The sequence below is a fragment of the Centroberyx gerrardi genome, chromosome 8 (assembly GCF_048128805.1).
Source record: "Centroberyx gerrardi isolate f3 chromosome 8, fCenGer3.hap1.cur.20231027, whole genome shotgun sequence".
Classification (NCBI taxonomy): domain Eukaryota; kingdom Metazoa; phylum Chordata; class Actinopteri; order Beryciformes; family Berycidae; genus Centroberyx; species Centroberyx gerrardi.
In genome coordinates, this window is record NC_136004.1 from 256362 (window position 1) to 271251 (window position 14890).

Below are 14890 nucleotides of genomic sequence, written 5' to 3' on the forward strand. Positions count from 1 at the left end.
ATCGCTCCTTTCCTCCTGCTGTGGTCCAATCAGATCCCTCCTTTTATGCCACGGTCCAATCAGAGCTCTCCTTTCATCTTGCTGTCGTCCAATCAGATCGCTCCTTTTCTCCTGCTGTGGTCCAATCAGAGCTCTCCTTTCATCTTACTGTGGTCCAATCAGATCGCTCCTTTCCTCCTGCTGTGGTCCAATCAGATCCCTCCTTTTATGCCACGGTCCAATCAGAGCTCTCCTTTCATCTTGCTGTCGTCCAATCAGATCGCTCCTTTTCTCCTGCTGTGGTCCAATCAGAGCTCTCCTTTCATCTTGCTGTCGTCCAATCAGATCGCTCCTTTCCTCCTGCTGTGGTCCAATCAGATCCCTCCTTTCCTCTTGCTGTGGTCCAATCAGATCCCTCCTTTTATGCCACGGTCCAATCAGAGCTCTCCTTTCATCTTGCTGTAGTCCAATCAGATCGCTCCTTTCCTCCTGCTGTGTTCCAGTCAGATCCCTCCTTTCCTCTTGCTGTGGTCCAATCAGATCCCTCCATTTATGCCACGGTCCAATCAGAGCTCTCCTTTCATCTTGCTGTGGTCCAATCAGATCGCTCCTTTCCTCCTGCTGTGGTCCAATCAGATCCCTCCTTTTATGCCACGGTCCAATCAGAGCTCTCCTTTCATCTTGCTGTCGTCCAATCAGATCGCTCCTTTTCTCCTGCTGTGGTCCAATCAGAGCTCTCCTTTCATCTTGCTGTGGTCCAATCAGATCGCTCCTTTCCTCCTGCTGTGGTCCAATCAAATCCCTCCTTTCCTCCTGCTGTGGTCCAATCAGATCCCTCCTTTTATGCCACGGTCCAATCAGAGCTCTCCTTTCATCTTGCTGTCGTCCAATCAGATCGCTCCTTTCCTCGTGCTGTGGTCCAATCAGATCCCTCCTTTCCTCTTGCTGTGGTCCAATCAGATCCCTCCTTTTATGCCACGGTCCAATCAGAGCTCTCCTTTCATCTTGCTGTGGTCCAATCAGATCGCTCCTTTCCTCCTGCTGTGGTCCAATCAGATCCCTCCTTTTATGCCACGGTCCAATCAGAGCTCTCCTTTCATCTTGCTGTCATCCAATCAGATCGCTCCTTTTCTCCTGCTGTGGTCCAATCAGAGCTCTCCTTTCATCTTGCTGTCGTCCAATCAGATCGCTCCTTTCCTCCTTCTGTGGTCCAATCAGATCCCTCCTTTCCTCCTGCTGTGGTCCAATCAGATCCCTCCTTTTATGCCACGGTCCAATCAGAGCTCTCCTTTCATCTTGCTGTGGTCCAATCATATCGCTCCTTTCCTCCTGCTGTGGTCCAATCAGATCCCTCCTTTCCTCTTGCTGTGGTCCAATCAGATCCCTCCTTTTATCCCACGGTCCAATCAGAGCTCTCCTTTCATCTTGCTGTGGTCCAATCAGATCGCTCCTTTCCTCCTGCTGTGGTCCAATCAGATCCCTCTTTTCCTCTTGCTGTGGTCCAATCAGATCCCTCCTTTTATGCCATGGTCCAATCAGAGCTCTCCTTTCATCTTGCTGTGGTCCAATCAGATCGCTCCTTTCCTCCTGCTGTGGTCCAATCAGATCACTCCTTTTATGCCACGGTCCAATCAGAGCTCTCCTTTCATCTTGCTGTCATCCAATCAGATCGCTCCTTTTCTCCTGCTGTGGTCCAATCAGAGCTCTCCTTTCATCTTGCTGTCGTCCAATCAGATCGCTCCTTTCCTCCTGCTGTGGTCCAATCAGATCCCTCCTTTTATGCCACGGTCCAATCAGAGCTCTCCTTTCATCTTGCTGTGGTCCAATCAGATCGCTCCTTTCCTCCTGCAGTGGTCCAATCAGATCCCTCCTTTCCTCTTGCTGTGGTCCAATCAGATCCCTCCTTTTATGCCACGGTCCAATCAGAGCTCTCCTTTCATCTTGCTGTGGTCTAATCAGATCCCTCCTTTTATGCCACGGTCCAATCAGAGCTCTCCTTTCATCTTGTTGTCGTCCAATCAGATCGCTCCTTTTCTCCTGCTGTGGTCCAATCAGAGCTCTCCTTTCATCTTGCTGTGGTTCAATCAGATCGCTCCTTTCCTCCTGCTGTGGTCCAATCAGATCCCTCCTTTTATGCCACGGTCCAATCAGAGCTCTCCTTTCATCTTGCTGTCGTCCAATCAGATCGCTCCTTTTCTCCTGCTGTGGTCCAATCAGAGCTCTTCTTTCATCTTGCTGTGGTCCAATCAGATCGCTCCTTTCCTCTTGCTGTGGTCCAATCAGATCCCTCCTTTCCTCTTGCTGTGGTCCAATCAGATCCCTCCTTTTATCCCACGGTCCAATCAGAGCTCTCCTTTCATCTTGCTGTCGTCCAATCAGATCTCTCCTTTCCTCCTGCTCTGGTCCAATCAGATCCCTCCTTTCCTCTTGCTGTGGTCCAATCAGATCCCTCCTTTTATGCCACGGTCCAATCAGAGCTCTCCTTTCATCTTGCTGTCGTCCAATCAGATCGCTCATTTCCTCCTGCTGTGGTCCAATCAGATCCCTCCTTTCCTCTTGCTGTGGTCCAATCAGATCCCTCCTTTTATGCCACGGTCCAATCAGAGCTCTCCTTTCATCTTGCTGTGGTCCAATCAGATCGCTCCTTTCCTCCTGCTGTGGTCCAATCAGATCCCTCCTTTTATGCCATGGTCCAATCAGAGCTCTCCTTTCATCTTGCTGTCGTCCAATCAGATCGCTCCTTTTCTCCTGCTGTGGTCCAGTCAGATCGCTCCTTTCCTCCTGCTGTGGTCCAATCAGATCCCTCCTTTCCTCTTGCTGTGGTCCAATCAGATCCCTCCTTTTATGCCACGGTCCAATCAGAGCTCTCCTTTCATCTTGCTGTGGTCCAATCAGATCGCTCCTTTCCTCCTGCTGTGTTCCAATCAGATCCCTCCTTTCCTCTTGCTGTGGTCCAATCAGATCCCTCCTTTTATGCCACGGTCCAATCAGAGCTCTCCTTTCATCTTGCTGTGGTCCAATCAGATCGCTCCTTTCCTCCTGCTGTGGTCCAATCAGATCCCTCCTTTCCTCTTGCTGTGGTCCAATCAGATCCCTCGTTTTATGCCACGGTCCAATCAGAGCTCTCCTTTCATCTTGCTGTGGTCCAATCAGATCGCTCCTTTCATCCTGCTGTGGTCCAATCAGATCCCTCCTTTTATGCCACGGTCCAATCAGATCGCTCCTTTCCTCCTGCTGTGGTCCAATCAGATCCCTCCTTTCCTCTTGCTGTGGTCCAATCAGATCCCTCCTTTTATGCCACGGTCCAATCAGAGCTCTCCTTTCATCTTGCTGTGGTCCAATCAGATCGCTCCTTTCCTCCTGCTGTCGTCCAATCAGATCCCTCCTTTTATGCCACAGTCCAATCAGAGCTCTCCTTTCCTCTTGCTGTCGTCCAATCAGATCGCTCCTTTTCTCCTGCTGTGGTCCAATCAGAGCTCTTCTTTCATCTTGCTGTGGTCCAATCAGATCGCTCCTTTCCTCTTGCTGTGGTCCAATCAGATCCCTCCTTTCCTCTTGCTGTGGTCCAATCAGATCCCTCCTTTTATCCCACGGTCCAATCAGAGCTCTCCTTTCATCTTGCTGTCGTCCAATCAGATCTCTCCTTTCCTCCTGCTCTGGTCCAATCAGATCCCTCCTTTCCTCTTGCTGTGGTCCAATCAGATCCCTCCTTTTATGCCACGGTCCAATCAGAGCTCTCCTTTCATCTTGCTGTCGTCCAATCAGATCGCTCATTTCCTCCTGCTGTGGTCCAATCAGATCCCTCCTTTCCTCTTGCTGTGGTCCAATCAGATCCCTCCTTTTATGCCACGGTCCAATCAGAGCTCTCCTTTCATCTTGCTGTGGTCCAATCAGATCGCTCCTTTCCTCCTGCTGTGGTCCAATCAGATCCCTCCTTTTATGCCATGGTCCAATCAGAGCTCTCCTTTCATCTTGCTGTCGTCCAATCAGATCGCTCCTTTTCTCCTGCTGTGGTCCAGTCAGATCGCTCCTTTCCTCCTGCTGTGGTCCAATCAGATCCCTCCTTTCCTCTTGCTGTGGTCCAATCAGATCCCTCCTTTTATGCCACGGTCCAATCAGAGCTCTCCTTTCATCTTGCTGTGGTCCAATCAGATCGCTCCTTTCCTCCTGCTGTGTTCCAATCAGATCCCTCCTTTCCTCTTGCTGTGGTCCAATCAGATCCCTCCTTTTATGCCACGGTCCAATCAGAGCTCTCCTTTCATCTTGCTGTGGTCCAATCAGATCGCTCCTTTCCTCCTGCTGTGGTCCAATCAGATCCCTCCTTTCCTCTTGCTGTGGTCCAATCAGATCCCTCGTTTTATGCCACGGTCCAATCAGAGCTCTCCTTTCATCTTGCTGTGGTCCAATCAGATCGCTCCTTTCATCCTGCTGTGGTCCAATCAGATCCCTCCTTTTATGCCACGGTCCAATCAGATCGCTCCTTTCCTCCTGCTGTGGTCCAATCAGATCCCTCCTTTCCTCTTGCTGTGGTCCAATCAGATCCCTCCTTTTATGCCACGGTCCAATCAGAGCTCTCCTTTCATCTTGCTGTGGTCCAATCAGATCGCTCCTTTCCTCCTGCTGTGGTCCAATCAGATCCCTCCTTTTATGCCACAGTCCAATCAGAGCTCTCCTTTCCTCTTGCTGTCGTCCAATCAGATCGCTCCTTTTCTCCTGCTGTTGTCCAATCAGAGCTCTCCTTTCATCTTGCTGTGGTCCAATCAGATCGCTCCTTTCCTCTTGCTGTGGTCCAATCAGATCCCTCCTTTCCTCTTGCTGTGGTCCAATCAGATCCCTCCTTTTATCCCACGGTCCAATCAGAGCTCTCCTTTCATCTTGCTGTCGTCCAATCAGATCGCTGTTTTTCTCCTGCTGTGGTGCAATCAGAGCTCTCCTTTCATCTTGCTGTCGTCCAATCAGATCACTCCTTTCCTCCTGCTGTGGTCCAATCAGATCCCTCCTTTCCTCTTGCTGTGGTCCAATCAGATCCCTCCTTTTATGCCACGGTCCAATCAGAGCTCTCCTTTCATCTTGCTGTGGTCCAATCAGATCGCTCCTTTCCTCCTGCTGTGTTCCAATCAGATCCCTCCTTTCCTCTTGCTGAGGTCCAATCAGATCCCTCCTTTTATGCCACGGTCCAATCAGAGCTCTCCTATCATCTTGCTGTGGTCCAATCAGATCGCTCCTTTCCTCCTGCTGTGGTCCAATCAGATCCCTCCTTTTATGCCACGGTCCAATCAGAGCTCTCCTTTCATCTTGCTGTCGTCCAATTAGATCGCTCCTTTTCTCCTGCTGTGGTCCAATCAGAACTCTCCTTTCATCTTGCTGTGGTCCAATCAGATCGCTCCTTTCTTCCTGCTGTGGTCCAATCAGATCCCTCCTTTCCTCTTGCTGTGGTCCAATCAGATCCCTCCTTTTATGCCACGGTCCAATCAGAGCTCTCCTTTCATCTTGCTGTCGTCCAATCAGATCGCTCCTTTCCTAGTGCTGTGGTCCAATCAGATCCCTCCTTTCCTCTTGCTGTGGTCCAATCAGATCCCTCCTTTTATGCCACGGTCCAATCAGAGCTCTCCTTTCATCTTGCTGTGGTCCAATCAGATCGCTCCTTTCCTCCTGCTGTGGTCCAATCAGATCCCTCCTTTTATGCCACGGTCCAATCAGAGCTCTCCTTTCATCTTGCTGTCGTCCAATCAGATCGCTCCTTTTCTCCTGCTGTGGTCCAATCAGAGCTCTCCTTTCATCTTGCTGTGGTCCAATCAGATCGCTCCTTTCCTCCTGCTGTGGTCCAATCAGATCCCTCCTTTCCTCTTGCTGTGGTCCAATCAGATCCCTCCTTTTATCCCACGGTCCAATCAGAGCTCTCCTTTCATCTTGCTGTCGTCCAATCAGATCGCTCTTTTTCTCCTGCTGTGGTCCAATCAGAGCTCTCCTTTCATCTTGCTGTCGTCCAATCAGATCGCTCCTTTCCTCCTGCTGTGGTCCAATCATATCCCTCCTTTCCTCTTGCTGTGGTCCAATCAGATCCCTCCTTTTATGCCACGGTCCAATCAGAGCTCTCCTTTCATCTTGCTGTCATCCAATCAGATCGCTCCTTTTCTCTTGCTGTGGTCCAATCAGAGCTCTCCTTTCATCTTGCTGTCGTCCAATCAGATCGCTCCTTTCCTCCTGCTGTGGTCCAATCAGATCCCTCCTTTCCTCTTGCTGTGGTCCAATCAGATCCCTCCTTTTATGCCACGGTCCAATCAGAGCTCTCCTTTCATCTTGCTGTGGTCCAATCAGATCGCTCCTTTCCTCCTGCTTTGGTCCAATCAGATCCCTCCTTTCCTCTTGCTGTGGTCCAATCAGATCCCTCCTTTTATGCCACGGTCCACTCAGAGCTCTCCTTTCATCTTGCTGTGGTCCAATCAGATCGCTCCTTTCCTCCTGCTGTGGTCCAATCAGATCCCTCCTTTTATGCCACGGTCCAATCAGAGCTCTCCTTTCATCTTGCTGTCGTCCAATCAGATCGCTCCTTTTCTCCTGCTGTGGTCCAATCAGAGCTCTCCTTTCATCTTGCTGTGGTCCAATCAGATCGCTCCTTTCCTCCTGCTGTGGTCCAATCAGATCCCTCCTTTTATGCCACGGTCCAATCAGAGCTCTTCTTTCATCTTGCTGTCGTCCAATTAGATCGCTCCTTTTCTCCTGCTGTGGTCCAATCAGAGCTCTCCTTTCATCTTGCTGTGGTCCAATCAGATCGCTCCTTTCCTCCTGCTGTGGTCCAATCAGATCCCTCCTTTCCTCTTGCTGTGGTCCAATCAGATCCCTCCTTTTATGCCACGGTCCAATCAGAGCTCTCCTTTCATCTTGCTGTGGTCCAATCAGATCCCTCCTTTTATGCCACGGTCCAATCAGAGCTCTCCTTTCATCTTGCTGTCGTCCAATCAGATCGCTCATTTCCTCCTGCTGTGGTACAATCAGATCCCTCCTTTCCTCTTGCTGTGGTCCAATCAGATCCCTCCTTTTATGCCACGGTCCAATCAGAGCTCTCCTTTCCTCCTGCTGTTGTCCAATCAGATCCCTCCTTTCCTCTTGCTGTGGTCCAATCAGATCCCTCCTTTTATCCCACGGTCCAATCAGAGCTCTCCTTTCATCTTGCTGTCGTTCAATCAGATCGCTCCTTTCCTCCTGCTGTGGTCCAATCAGATCGCTCCTTTCCTCTTGCTGTGGTCCAATCAGATCCCTCCTTTTATGCCACGGTCCAATCAGAGCTCTCCTTTCATCTTGCTGTCGTCCAATCAGATCGCTCCTTTCCTCCTGCTGTGGTCCAATCAGATCCCTCCTTTCCTCTTGCTGTGGTCCAATCAGATCCCTCCTTTTATGCCACGGTCCAATCAGAGCTCTCCTTTCATCTTGCTGTCGTCCAATCAGATCGCTCCTTTCCTCCTGCTGTGGTCCAATCATATCCCTCCTTTCCTCTTGCTGTGGTCCAATCAGATCCCTCCTTTTATGCCACGGTCCAATCAGAGCTCTCCTTTCATCTTGCTGTGGTCCAATCAGATCGCTCCTTTCCTCCTGCTGTGGTCCAATCAGATCCCTCCTTTTATGCCACGGTCCAATCAGAGCTCTCCTTTCATCTTGCTGTCATCCAATCAGATCGCTCCTTTTCTCTTGCTGTGGTCCAATCAGAGCTCTCCTTTCATCTTGCTGTCGTCCAATCAGATCGCTCCTTTCCTCCTGCTGTGGTCCAATCATATCCCTCCTTTCCTCTTGCTGTGGTCCAATCAGATCCCTCCTTTTATGCCACGGTCCAATCAGAGCTCTCCTTTCATCTTGCTGTCGTCCAATCAGATCGCTCCCTTCCTCCTGCTGTGGTCCAATCAGATCCCTCCTTTCCTCTTGCTGTGGTCCAATCAGATCCCTCCTTTTATGCCACGGTCCAATCAGAGCTCTCCTTTCATCTTGCTGTGGTCCAATCAGATCGCTCCTTTCCTCCTGCTTTGGTCCAATCAGATCCCTCCTTTCCTCTTGCTGTGGTCCAATCAGATCCCTCCTTTTATGCCACGGTCCACTCAGAGCTCTCCTTTCATCTTGCTGTGGTCCAATCAGATCGCTCCTTTCCTCCTGCTGTGGTCCAATCAGATCCCTCCTTTTATGTCACGGTCCAATCAGAGCTCTCCTTTCATCTTGCTGTCGTCCAATCAGATCGCTCCTTTTCTCCTGCTGTGGTCCAATCAGAGCTCTCCTTTCATCTTGCTGTGGTCCAATCAGATCGCTCCTTTCCTCCTGCTGTGGTCCAATCAGATCCCTCCTTTTATGCCACGGTCCAATCAGAGCTCTTCTTTCATCTTGCTGTCGTCCAATTAGATCGCTCCTTTTCTCCTGCTGTGGTCCAATCAGAGCTCTCCTTTCATCTTGCTGTGGTCCAATCAGATCGCTCCTTTCCTCCTGCTGTGGTCCAATCAGATCCCTCCTTTCCTCTTGCTGTGGTCCAATCAGATCCCTCCTTTTATGCCACGGTCCAATCAGAGCTCTCCTTTCATCTTGCTGTGGTCCAATCAGATCCCTCCTTTTATGCCACGGTCCAATCAGAGCTCTCCTTTCATCTTGCTGTCGTCCAATCAGATCGCTCATTTCCTCCTGCTGTGGTACAATCAGATCCCTCCTTTCCTCTTGCTGTGGTCCAATCAGATCCCTCCTTTTATGCCACGGTCCAATCAGAGCTCTCCTTTCCTCCTGCTGTTGTCCAATCAGATCCCTCCTTTCCTCTTGCTGTGGTCCAATCAGATCCCTCCTTTTATCCCACGGTCCAATCAGAGCTCTCCTTTCATCTTGCTGTCGTTCAATCAGATCGCTCCTTTCCTCCTGCTGTGGCCCAATCAGATCGCTCCTTTCCTCTTGCTGTGGTCCAATCAGATCCCTCCTTTTATGCCACGGTCCAATCAGAGCTCTCCTTTCATCTTGCTGTCGTCCAATCAGATCGCTCCTTTCCTCCTGCTGTGGTCCAATCAGATCCCTCCTTTCCTCTTGCTGTGGTCCAATCAGATCCCTCCTTTTATGCCACAGTCCAATCAGAGCTCTCCTTTCATCTTGCTGTCGTCCAATCAGATCGCTCCTTTCCTCCTGCTGTGGTCCAATCAGATCCCTCCTTTCCTCTTGCTGTGGTCCAATCAGATCCCTCCTTTTATGCCACGGTCCATTCAGAGCTCTCCTTTCATCTTGCTGTGGTCCAATCAGATCGCTCCTTTCCTCCTGCTGTGGTCCAATCAGATCCCTCCTTTTATGCCACGGTCCAATCAGAGCTCTCCTTTCATCTTGCTGTCGTCCAATCAGATCGCTCCTTTTCTCCTGCTGTGGTCCAATCAGAGCTCTCCTTTCATCTTGCTGTGGTCCAATCAGATCGCTCCTTTCCTCCTGCTGTGGTCCAATCAGATCCCTCCTTTTATGCCACGGTCCAATCAGAGCTCTTCTTTCATCTTGCTGTCGTCCAATTAGATCGCTCCTTTTCTCCTGCTGTGGTCCAATCAGAGCTCTCCTTTCATCTTGCTGTGGTCCAATCAGATCGCTCCTTTCCTCCTGCTGTGGTCCAATCAGATCCCTCCTTTCCTCTTGCTGTGGTCCAATCAGATCCCTCCTTTTATGCCACGGTCCAATCAGAGCTCTCCTTTCATCTTGCTGTGGTCCAATCAGATCCCTCATTTTATGCCACGGTCCAATCAGAGCTCTCCTTTCATCTTGCTGTCGTCCAATCAGATCGCTCATTTCCTCCTGCTGTGGTCCAATCAGATCCCTCCTTTCCTCTTGCTGTGGTCCAATCAGATCCCTCCTTTTATGCCACGGTCCAATCAGAGCTCTCCTTTCATCTTGCTGTGGTCCAATCAGATCGCTCCTTTCCTCCTGCTGTGGTCCAATCAGATCCCTCCTTTTATGCCACGGTCCAAACAGAGCTCTCCTTTCATCTTGCTGTCGTCCAATCAGATCGCTCCTTTTCTCCTGCTGTGGTCCAATCAGAGCTCTCCTTTCATCTTGCTGTGGTCCAATCAGATCCCTCCTTTCCTCCTGCTGTGGTCCAATCAGATCCCTCCTTTCCTCTTGCTGTGGTCCAATCAGATCGCTCCTTTCCTCCTGCTGTGGTCCAATCAGATCCCTCCTTTCCTCTTGCTGTGGTCCAATCAGATCCCTCCTTTTATCCCACGGTCCAATCAGAGCCCTCCTTTCATCTTGCTGTCGTCCAATCAGATCGCTCCTTTCCTCCTGCTGTGGTCCAATCAGATCCCTCCTTTCCTCTTGCTGTGGTCCAATCAGATCCCTCCTTTTATGCCACGGTCCAATCAGAGCTCTCCTTTCATCTTGCTGTGGTCCAATCAGATCGCTCCTTTCCTCCTGCTGTGGTCCAATCAGATCCCTCCTTTCCTCTTGCTGTGGTCCAATCAGATCCCTCCTTTTATGCCACGGTCCAATCAGAGCTCTCCTTTCATCTTGCTGTGGTCCAATCAGATCCCTCCTTTTATGCCACGGTCCAATCAGAGCTCTCCTTTCATCTTGCTGTGGTCCAATCAGATCGCTCCTTTCCTCCTGCTGTGGTCCAATCAAATCCCTCCTTTCCTCTTGCTGTGGTCCAATCAGATCCCTCCTTTTATGCCACGGTCCAATCAGAGCTCTCCTTTCATCTTGCTGTGGTCCAATCAGATCGCTCCTTTCCTCCTGCTGTGGTCCAATCAGATCCCTCCTTTTATGCCACGGTCCAATCAGAGCTCTCCTTTCATCTTGCTGTCGTCCAATCAGATCGCTCCTTTTCTCCTGCTGTGGTCCAATCAGAGCTCTCCTTTCATCTTGCTGTGGTACAATCAGATCCCTCCTTTCCTCCTGCTGTGGTCCAATCAGATCCCTCCTTTCCTCTTGCTGTGGTCCAATCAGATCGCTCCTTTCCTCCTGCTGTGGTCCAATCAGATCCCTCCTTTCCTCTTGCTGTGGTCCAATCAGATCCCTCCTTTATCCCACGGTCCAATCAGAGCTCTCCTTTCATCTTGCTGTCGTCCAATCAGATCGCTCCTTTCCTCCTGCTGTGGTCCAATCAGATCCCTCCTTTACTCTTGCTGTGGTCCAATCAGATCCCTCCTTTTATGCCACGGTCCAATCAGAGCTCTCCTTTCATCTTGCTGTGGTCCAATCAGATCGCTCCTTTCCTCCTGCTGTGGTCCAATCAGATCCCTCCTTTCCTCTTGCTGTGGTCCAATCAGATCCCTCCTTTTATGCCACGGTCCAATCAGAGCTCTCCTTTCATCTTGCTGTGGTCCAATCAGATCGCTCCTTTCCTCCTGCTTTGGTCCAATCAGATCCCTCCTTTTATGCCACGGTCCAATCAGAGCTCTCCTTTCATCTTGCTGTCGTCCAATCAGATCGCTCTTTTTCTCCTGCTGTGGTCCAATCAGAGCTCTCCTTTCATCTTGCTGTCGTCCAATCAGATCGCTCCTTTCCTCCTGCTCTGGTCCAATCAGATCCCTCCTTTCCTCTTGCTGTGGTCCAATCAGATCCCTCCTTTTATGCCACGGTCCAATCAGAGCTCTCCTTTCATCTTGCTGTGGTCCAATCAGATCGCTCCTTTCCTCCTGCTGTGGTCCAATCAGATCCCTCCTTTTATGCCACGGTCCAATCAGAGCTCTCCTTTCATCTTGCTGTCATCCAATCAGATCGCTCCTTTTCTCTTGCTGTGGTCCAATCAGAGCTCTCCTTTCATCTTGCTGTCGTCCAATCAGATCGCTCCTTTCCTCCTGCTGTGGTCCAATCAGATCCCTCCTTTCCTCTTGCTGTGGTCCAATCAGATCCCTCCTTTTATGCCACGGTCCAATCAGAGATCTCCTTTCATCTTGCTGTCGTCCAATCAGATCGCTCCTTTCCTCCTGCTGTGGTCCAATCAGATCCCTCCTTTCCTCTTGCTGTGGTCCAATCAGATCCCTCCTTTTATGCCACGGTCCAATCAGAGCTCTCCTTTCATCTTGCTGTGGTCCAATCAGATCGCTCCTTTCCTCCTGCTTTGGTCCAATCAGATCCCTCCTTTCATCTTGCTGTGGTCCAATCAGATCCCTCCTTTTATGCCACGGTCCACTCAGAGCTCTCCTTTCATCTTGCTGTGGTCCAATCAGATCGCTCCTTTCCTCCTGCTGTGGTCCAATCAGATCCCTCCTTTTATGCCACGGTCCAATCAGAGCTCTCCTTTCATCTTGCTGTCGTCCAATCAGATCGCTCCTTTTCTCCTGCTGTGGTCCAATCAGAGCTCTCCTTTCATCTTGCTGTGGTCCAATCAGATCGCTCCTTTCCTCCTGCTGTGGTCCAATCAGATCCCTCCTTTCCTCTTGCTGTGGTCCAATCAGATCGCTCCTTTCCTCCTGCTGTGGTCCAATCAGATCCCTCCTTTCCTCTTGCTGTGGTCCAATCAGATCCCTCCTTTTATCCCACGGTCCAATCAGAGCTCTCCTTTCATCTTGCTGTGGTCCAATCAGATCGCTCCTTTCCTCCTGCTGTGGTCCAATCAGATCCCTCCTTTCCTCTTGCTGTGGTCCAATCAGATCCCTCCTTTTATCCCACGGTCCAATCAGAGCTCTCCTTTCATCTTGCTGTCGTCCAATCAGATCGCTCTTTTTCTCCTGCTGTGGTCCAATCAGAGCTCTCCTTTCATCTTGCTGTCGTCCAATCAGATCGCTCCTTTCCTCCTGCTGTGGTCCAATCATATCCCTCCTTTCCTCTTGCTGTGGTCCAATCAGATCCCTCCTTTTATGCCACGGTCCAATCAGAGCTCTCCTTTCATCTTGCTGTCATCCAATCAGATCGCTCCTTTTCTCTTGCTGTGGTCCAATCAGAGCTCTCCTTTCATCTTGCTGTCGTCCAATCAGATCGCTCCTTTCCTCCTGCTGTGGTCCAATCAGATCCCTCCTTTCCTCTTGCTGTGGTCCAATCAGATCCCTCCTTTTATGCCACGGTCCAATCAGAGCTCTCCTTTCATCTTGCTGTGGTCCAATCAGATCGCTCCTTTCCTCCTGCTTTGGTCCAATCAGATCCCTCCTTTCCTCTTGCTGTGGTCCAATCAGATCCCTCCTTTTATGCCACGGTCCACTCAGAGCTCTCCTTTCATCTTGCTGTGGTCCAATCAGATCGCTCCTTTCCTCCTGCTGTGGTCCAATCAGATCCCTCCTTTTATGCCACGGTCCAATCAGAGCTCTCCTTTCATCTTGCTGTCGTCCAATCAGATCGCTCCTTTTCTCCTGCTGTGGTCCAATCAGAGCTCTCCTTTCATCTTGCTGTGGTCCAATCAGATCGCTCCTTTCCTCCTGCTGTGGTCCAATCAGATCCCTCCTTTTATGCCACGGTCCAATCAGAGCTCTTCTTTCATCTTGCTGTCGTCCAATTAGATCGCTCCTTTTCTCCTGCTGTGGTCCAATCAGAGCTCTCCTTTCATCTTGCTGTGGTCCAATCAGATCGCTCCTTTCCTCCTGCTGTGGTCCAATCAGATCCCTCCTTTCCTCTTGCTGTGGTCCAATCAGATCCCTCCTTTTATGCCACGGTCCAATCAGAGCTCTCCTTTCATCTTGCTGTGGTCCAATCAGATCCCTCCTTTTATGCCACGGTCCAATCAGAGCTCTCCTTTCATCTTGCTGTCGTCCAATCAGATCGCTCATTTCCTCCTGCTGTGGTACAATCAGATCCCTCCTTTCCTCTTGCTGTGGTCCAATCAGATCCCTCCTTTTATGCCACGGTCCAATCAGAGCTCTCCTTTCCTCCTGCTGTTGTCCAATCAGATCCCTCCTTTCCTCTTGCTGTGGTCCAATCAGATCCCTCCTTTTATCCCACGGTCCAATCAGAGCTCTCCTTTCATCTTGCTGTCGTTCAATCAGATCGCTCCTTTCCTCCTGCTGTGGTCCAATCAGATCGCTCCTTTCCTCTTGCTGTGGTCCAATCAGATCCCTCCTTTTATGCCACGGTCCAATCAGAGCTCTCCTTTCATCTTGCTGTCGTCCAATCAGATCGCTCCTTTCCTCCTGCTGTGGTCCAATCAGATCCCTCCTTTCCTCTTGCTGTGGTCCAATCAGATCCCTCCTTTTATGCCACGGTCCAATCAGAGCTCTCCTTTCATCTTGCTGTCGTCCAATCAGATCGCTCCTTTCCTCCTGCTGTGGTCCAATCATATCCCTCCTTTCCTCTTGCTGTGGTCCAATCAGATCCCTCCTTTTATGCCACGGTCCAATCAGAGCTCTCCTTTCATCTTGCTGTGGTCCAATCAGATCGCTCCTTTCCTCCTGCTGTGGTCCAATCAGATCCCTCCTTTTATGCCACGGTCCAATCAGAGCTCTCCTTTCATCTTGCTGTCATCCAATCAGATCGCTCCTTTTCTCTTGCTGTGGTCCAATCAGAGCTCTCCTTTCATCTTGCTGTCGTCCAATCAGATCGCTCCTTTCCTCCTGCTGTGGTCCAATCATATCCCTCCTTTCCTCTTGCTGTGGTCCAATCAGATCCCTCCTTTTATGCCACGGTCCAATCAGAGCTCTCCTTTCATCTTGCTGTCGTCCAATCAGATCGCTCCCTTCCTCCTGCTGTGGTCCAATCAGATCCCTCCTTTCCTCTTGCTGTGGTCCAATCAGATCCCTCCTTTTATGCCACGGTCCAATCAGAGCTCTCCTTTCATCTTGCTGTGGTCCAATCAGATCGCTCCTTTCCTCCTGCTTTGGTCCAATCAGATCCCTCCTTTCCTCTTGCTGTGGTCCAATCAGATCCCTCCTTTTATGCCACGGTCCACTCAGAGCTCTCCTTTCATCTTGCTGTGGTCCAATCAGATCGCTCCTTTCCTCCTGCTGTGGTCCAATCAGATCCCTCCTTTTATGTCACGGTCCAATCAGAGCTCTCC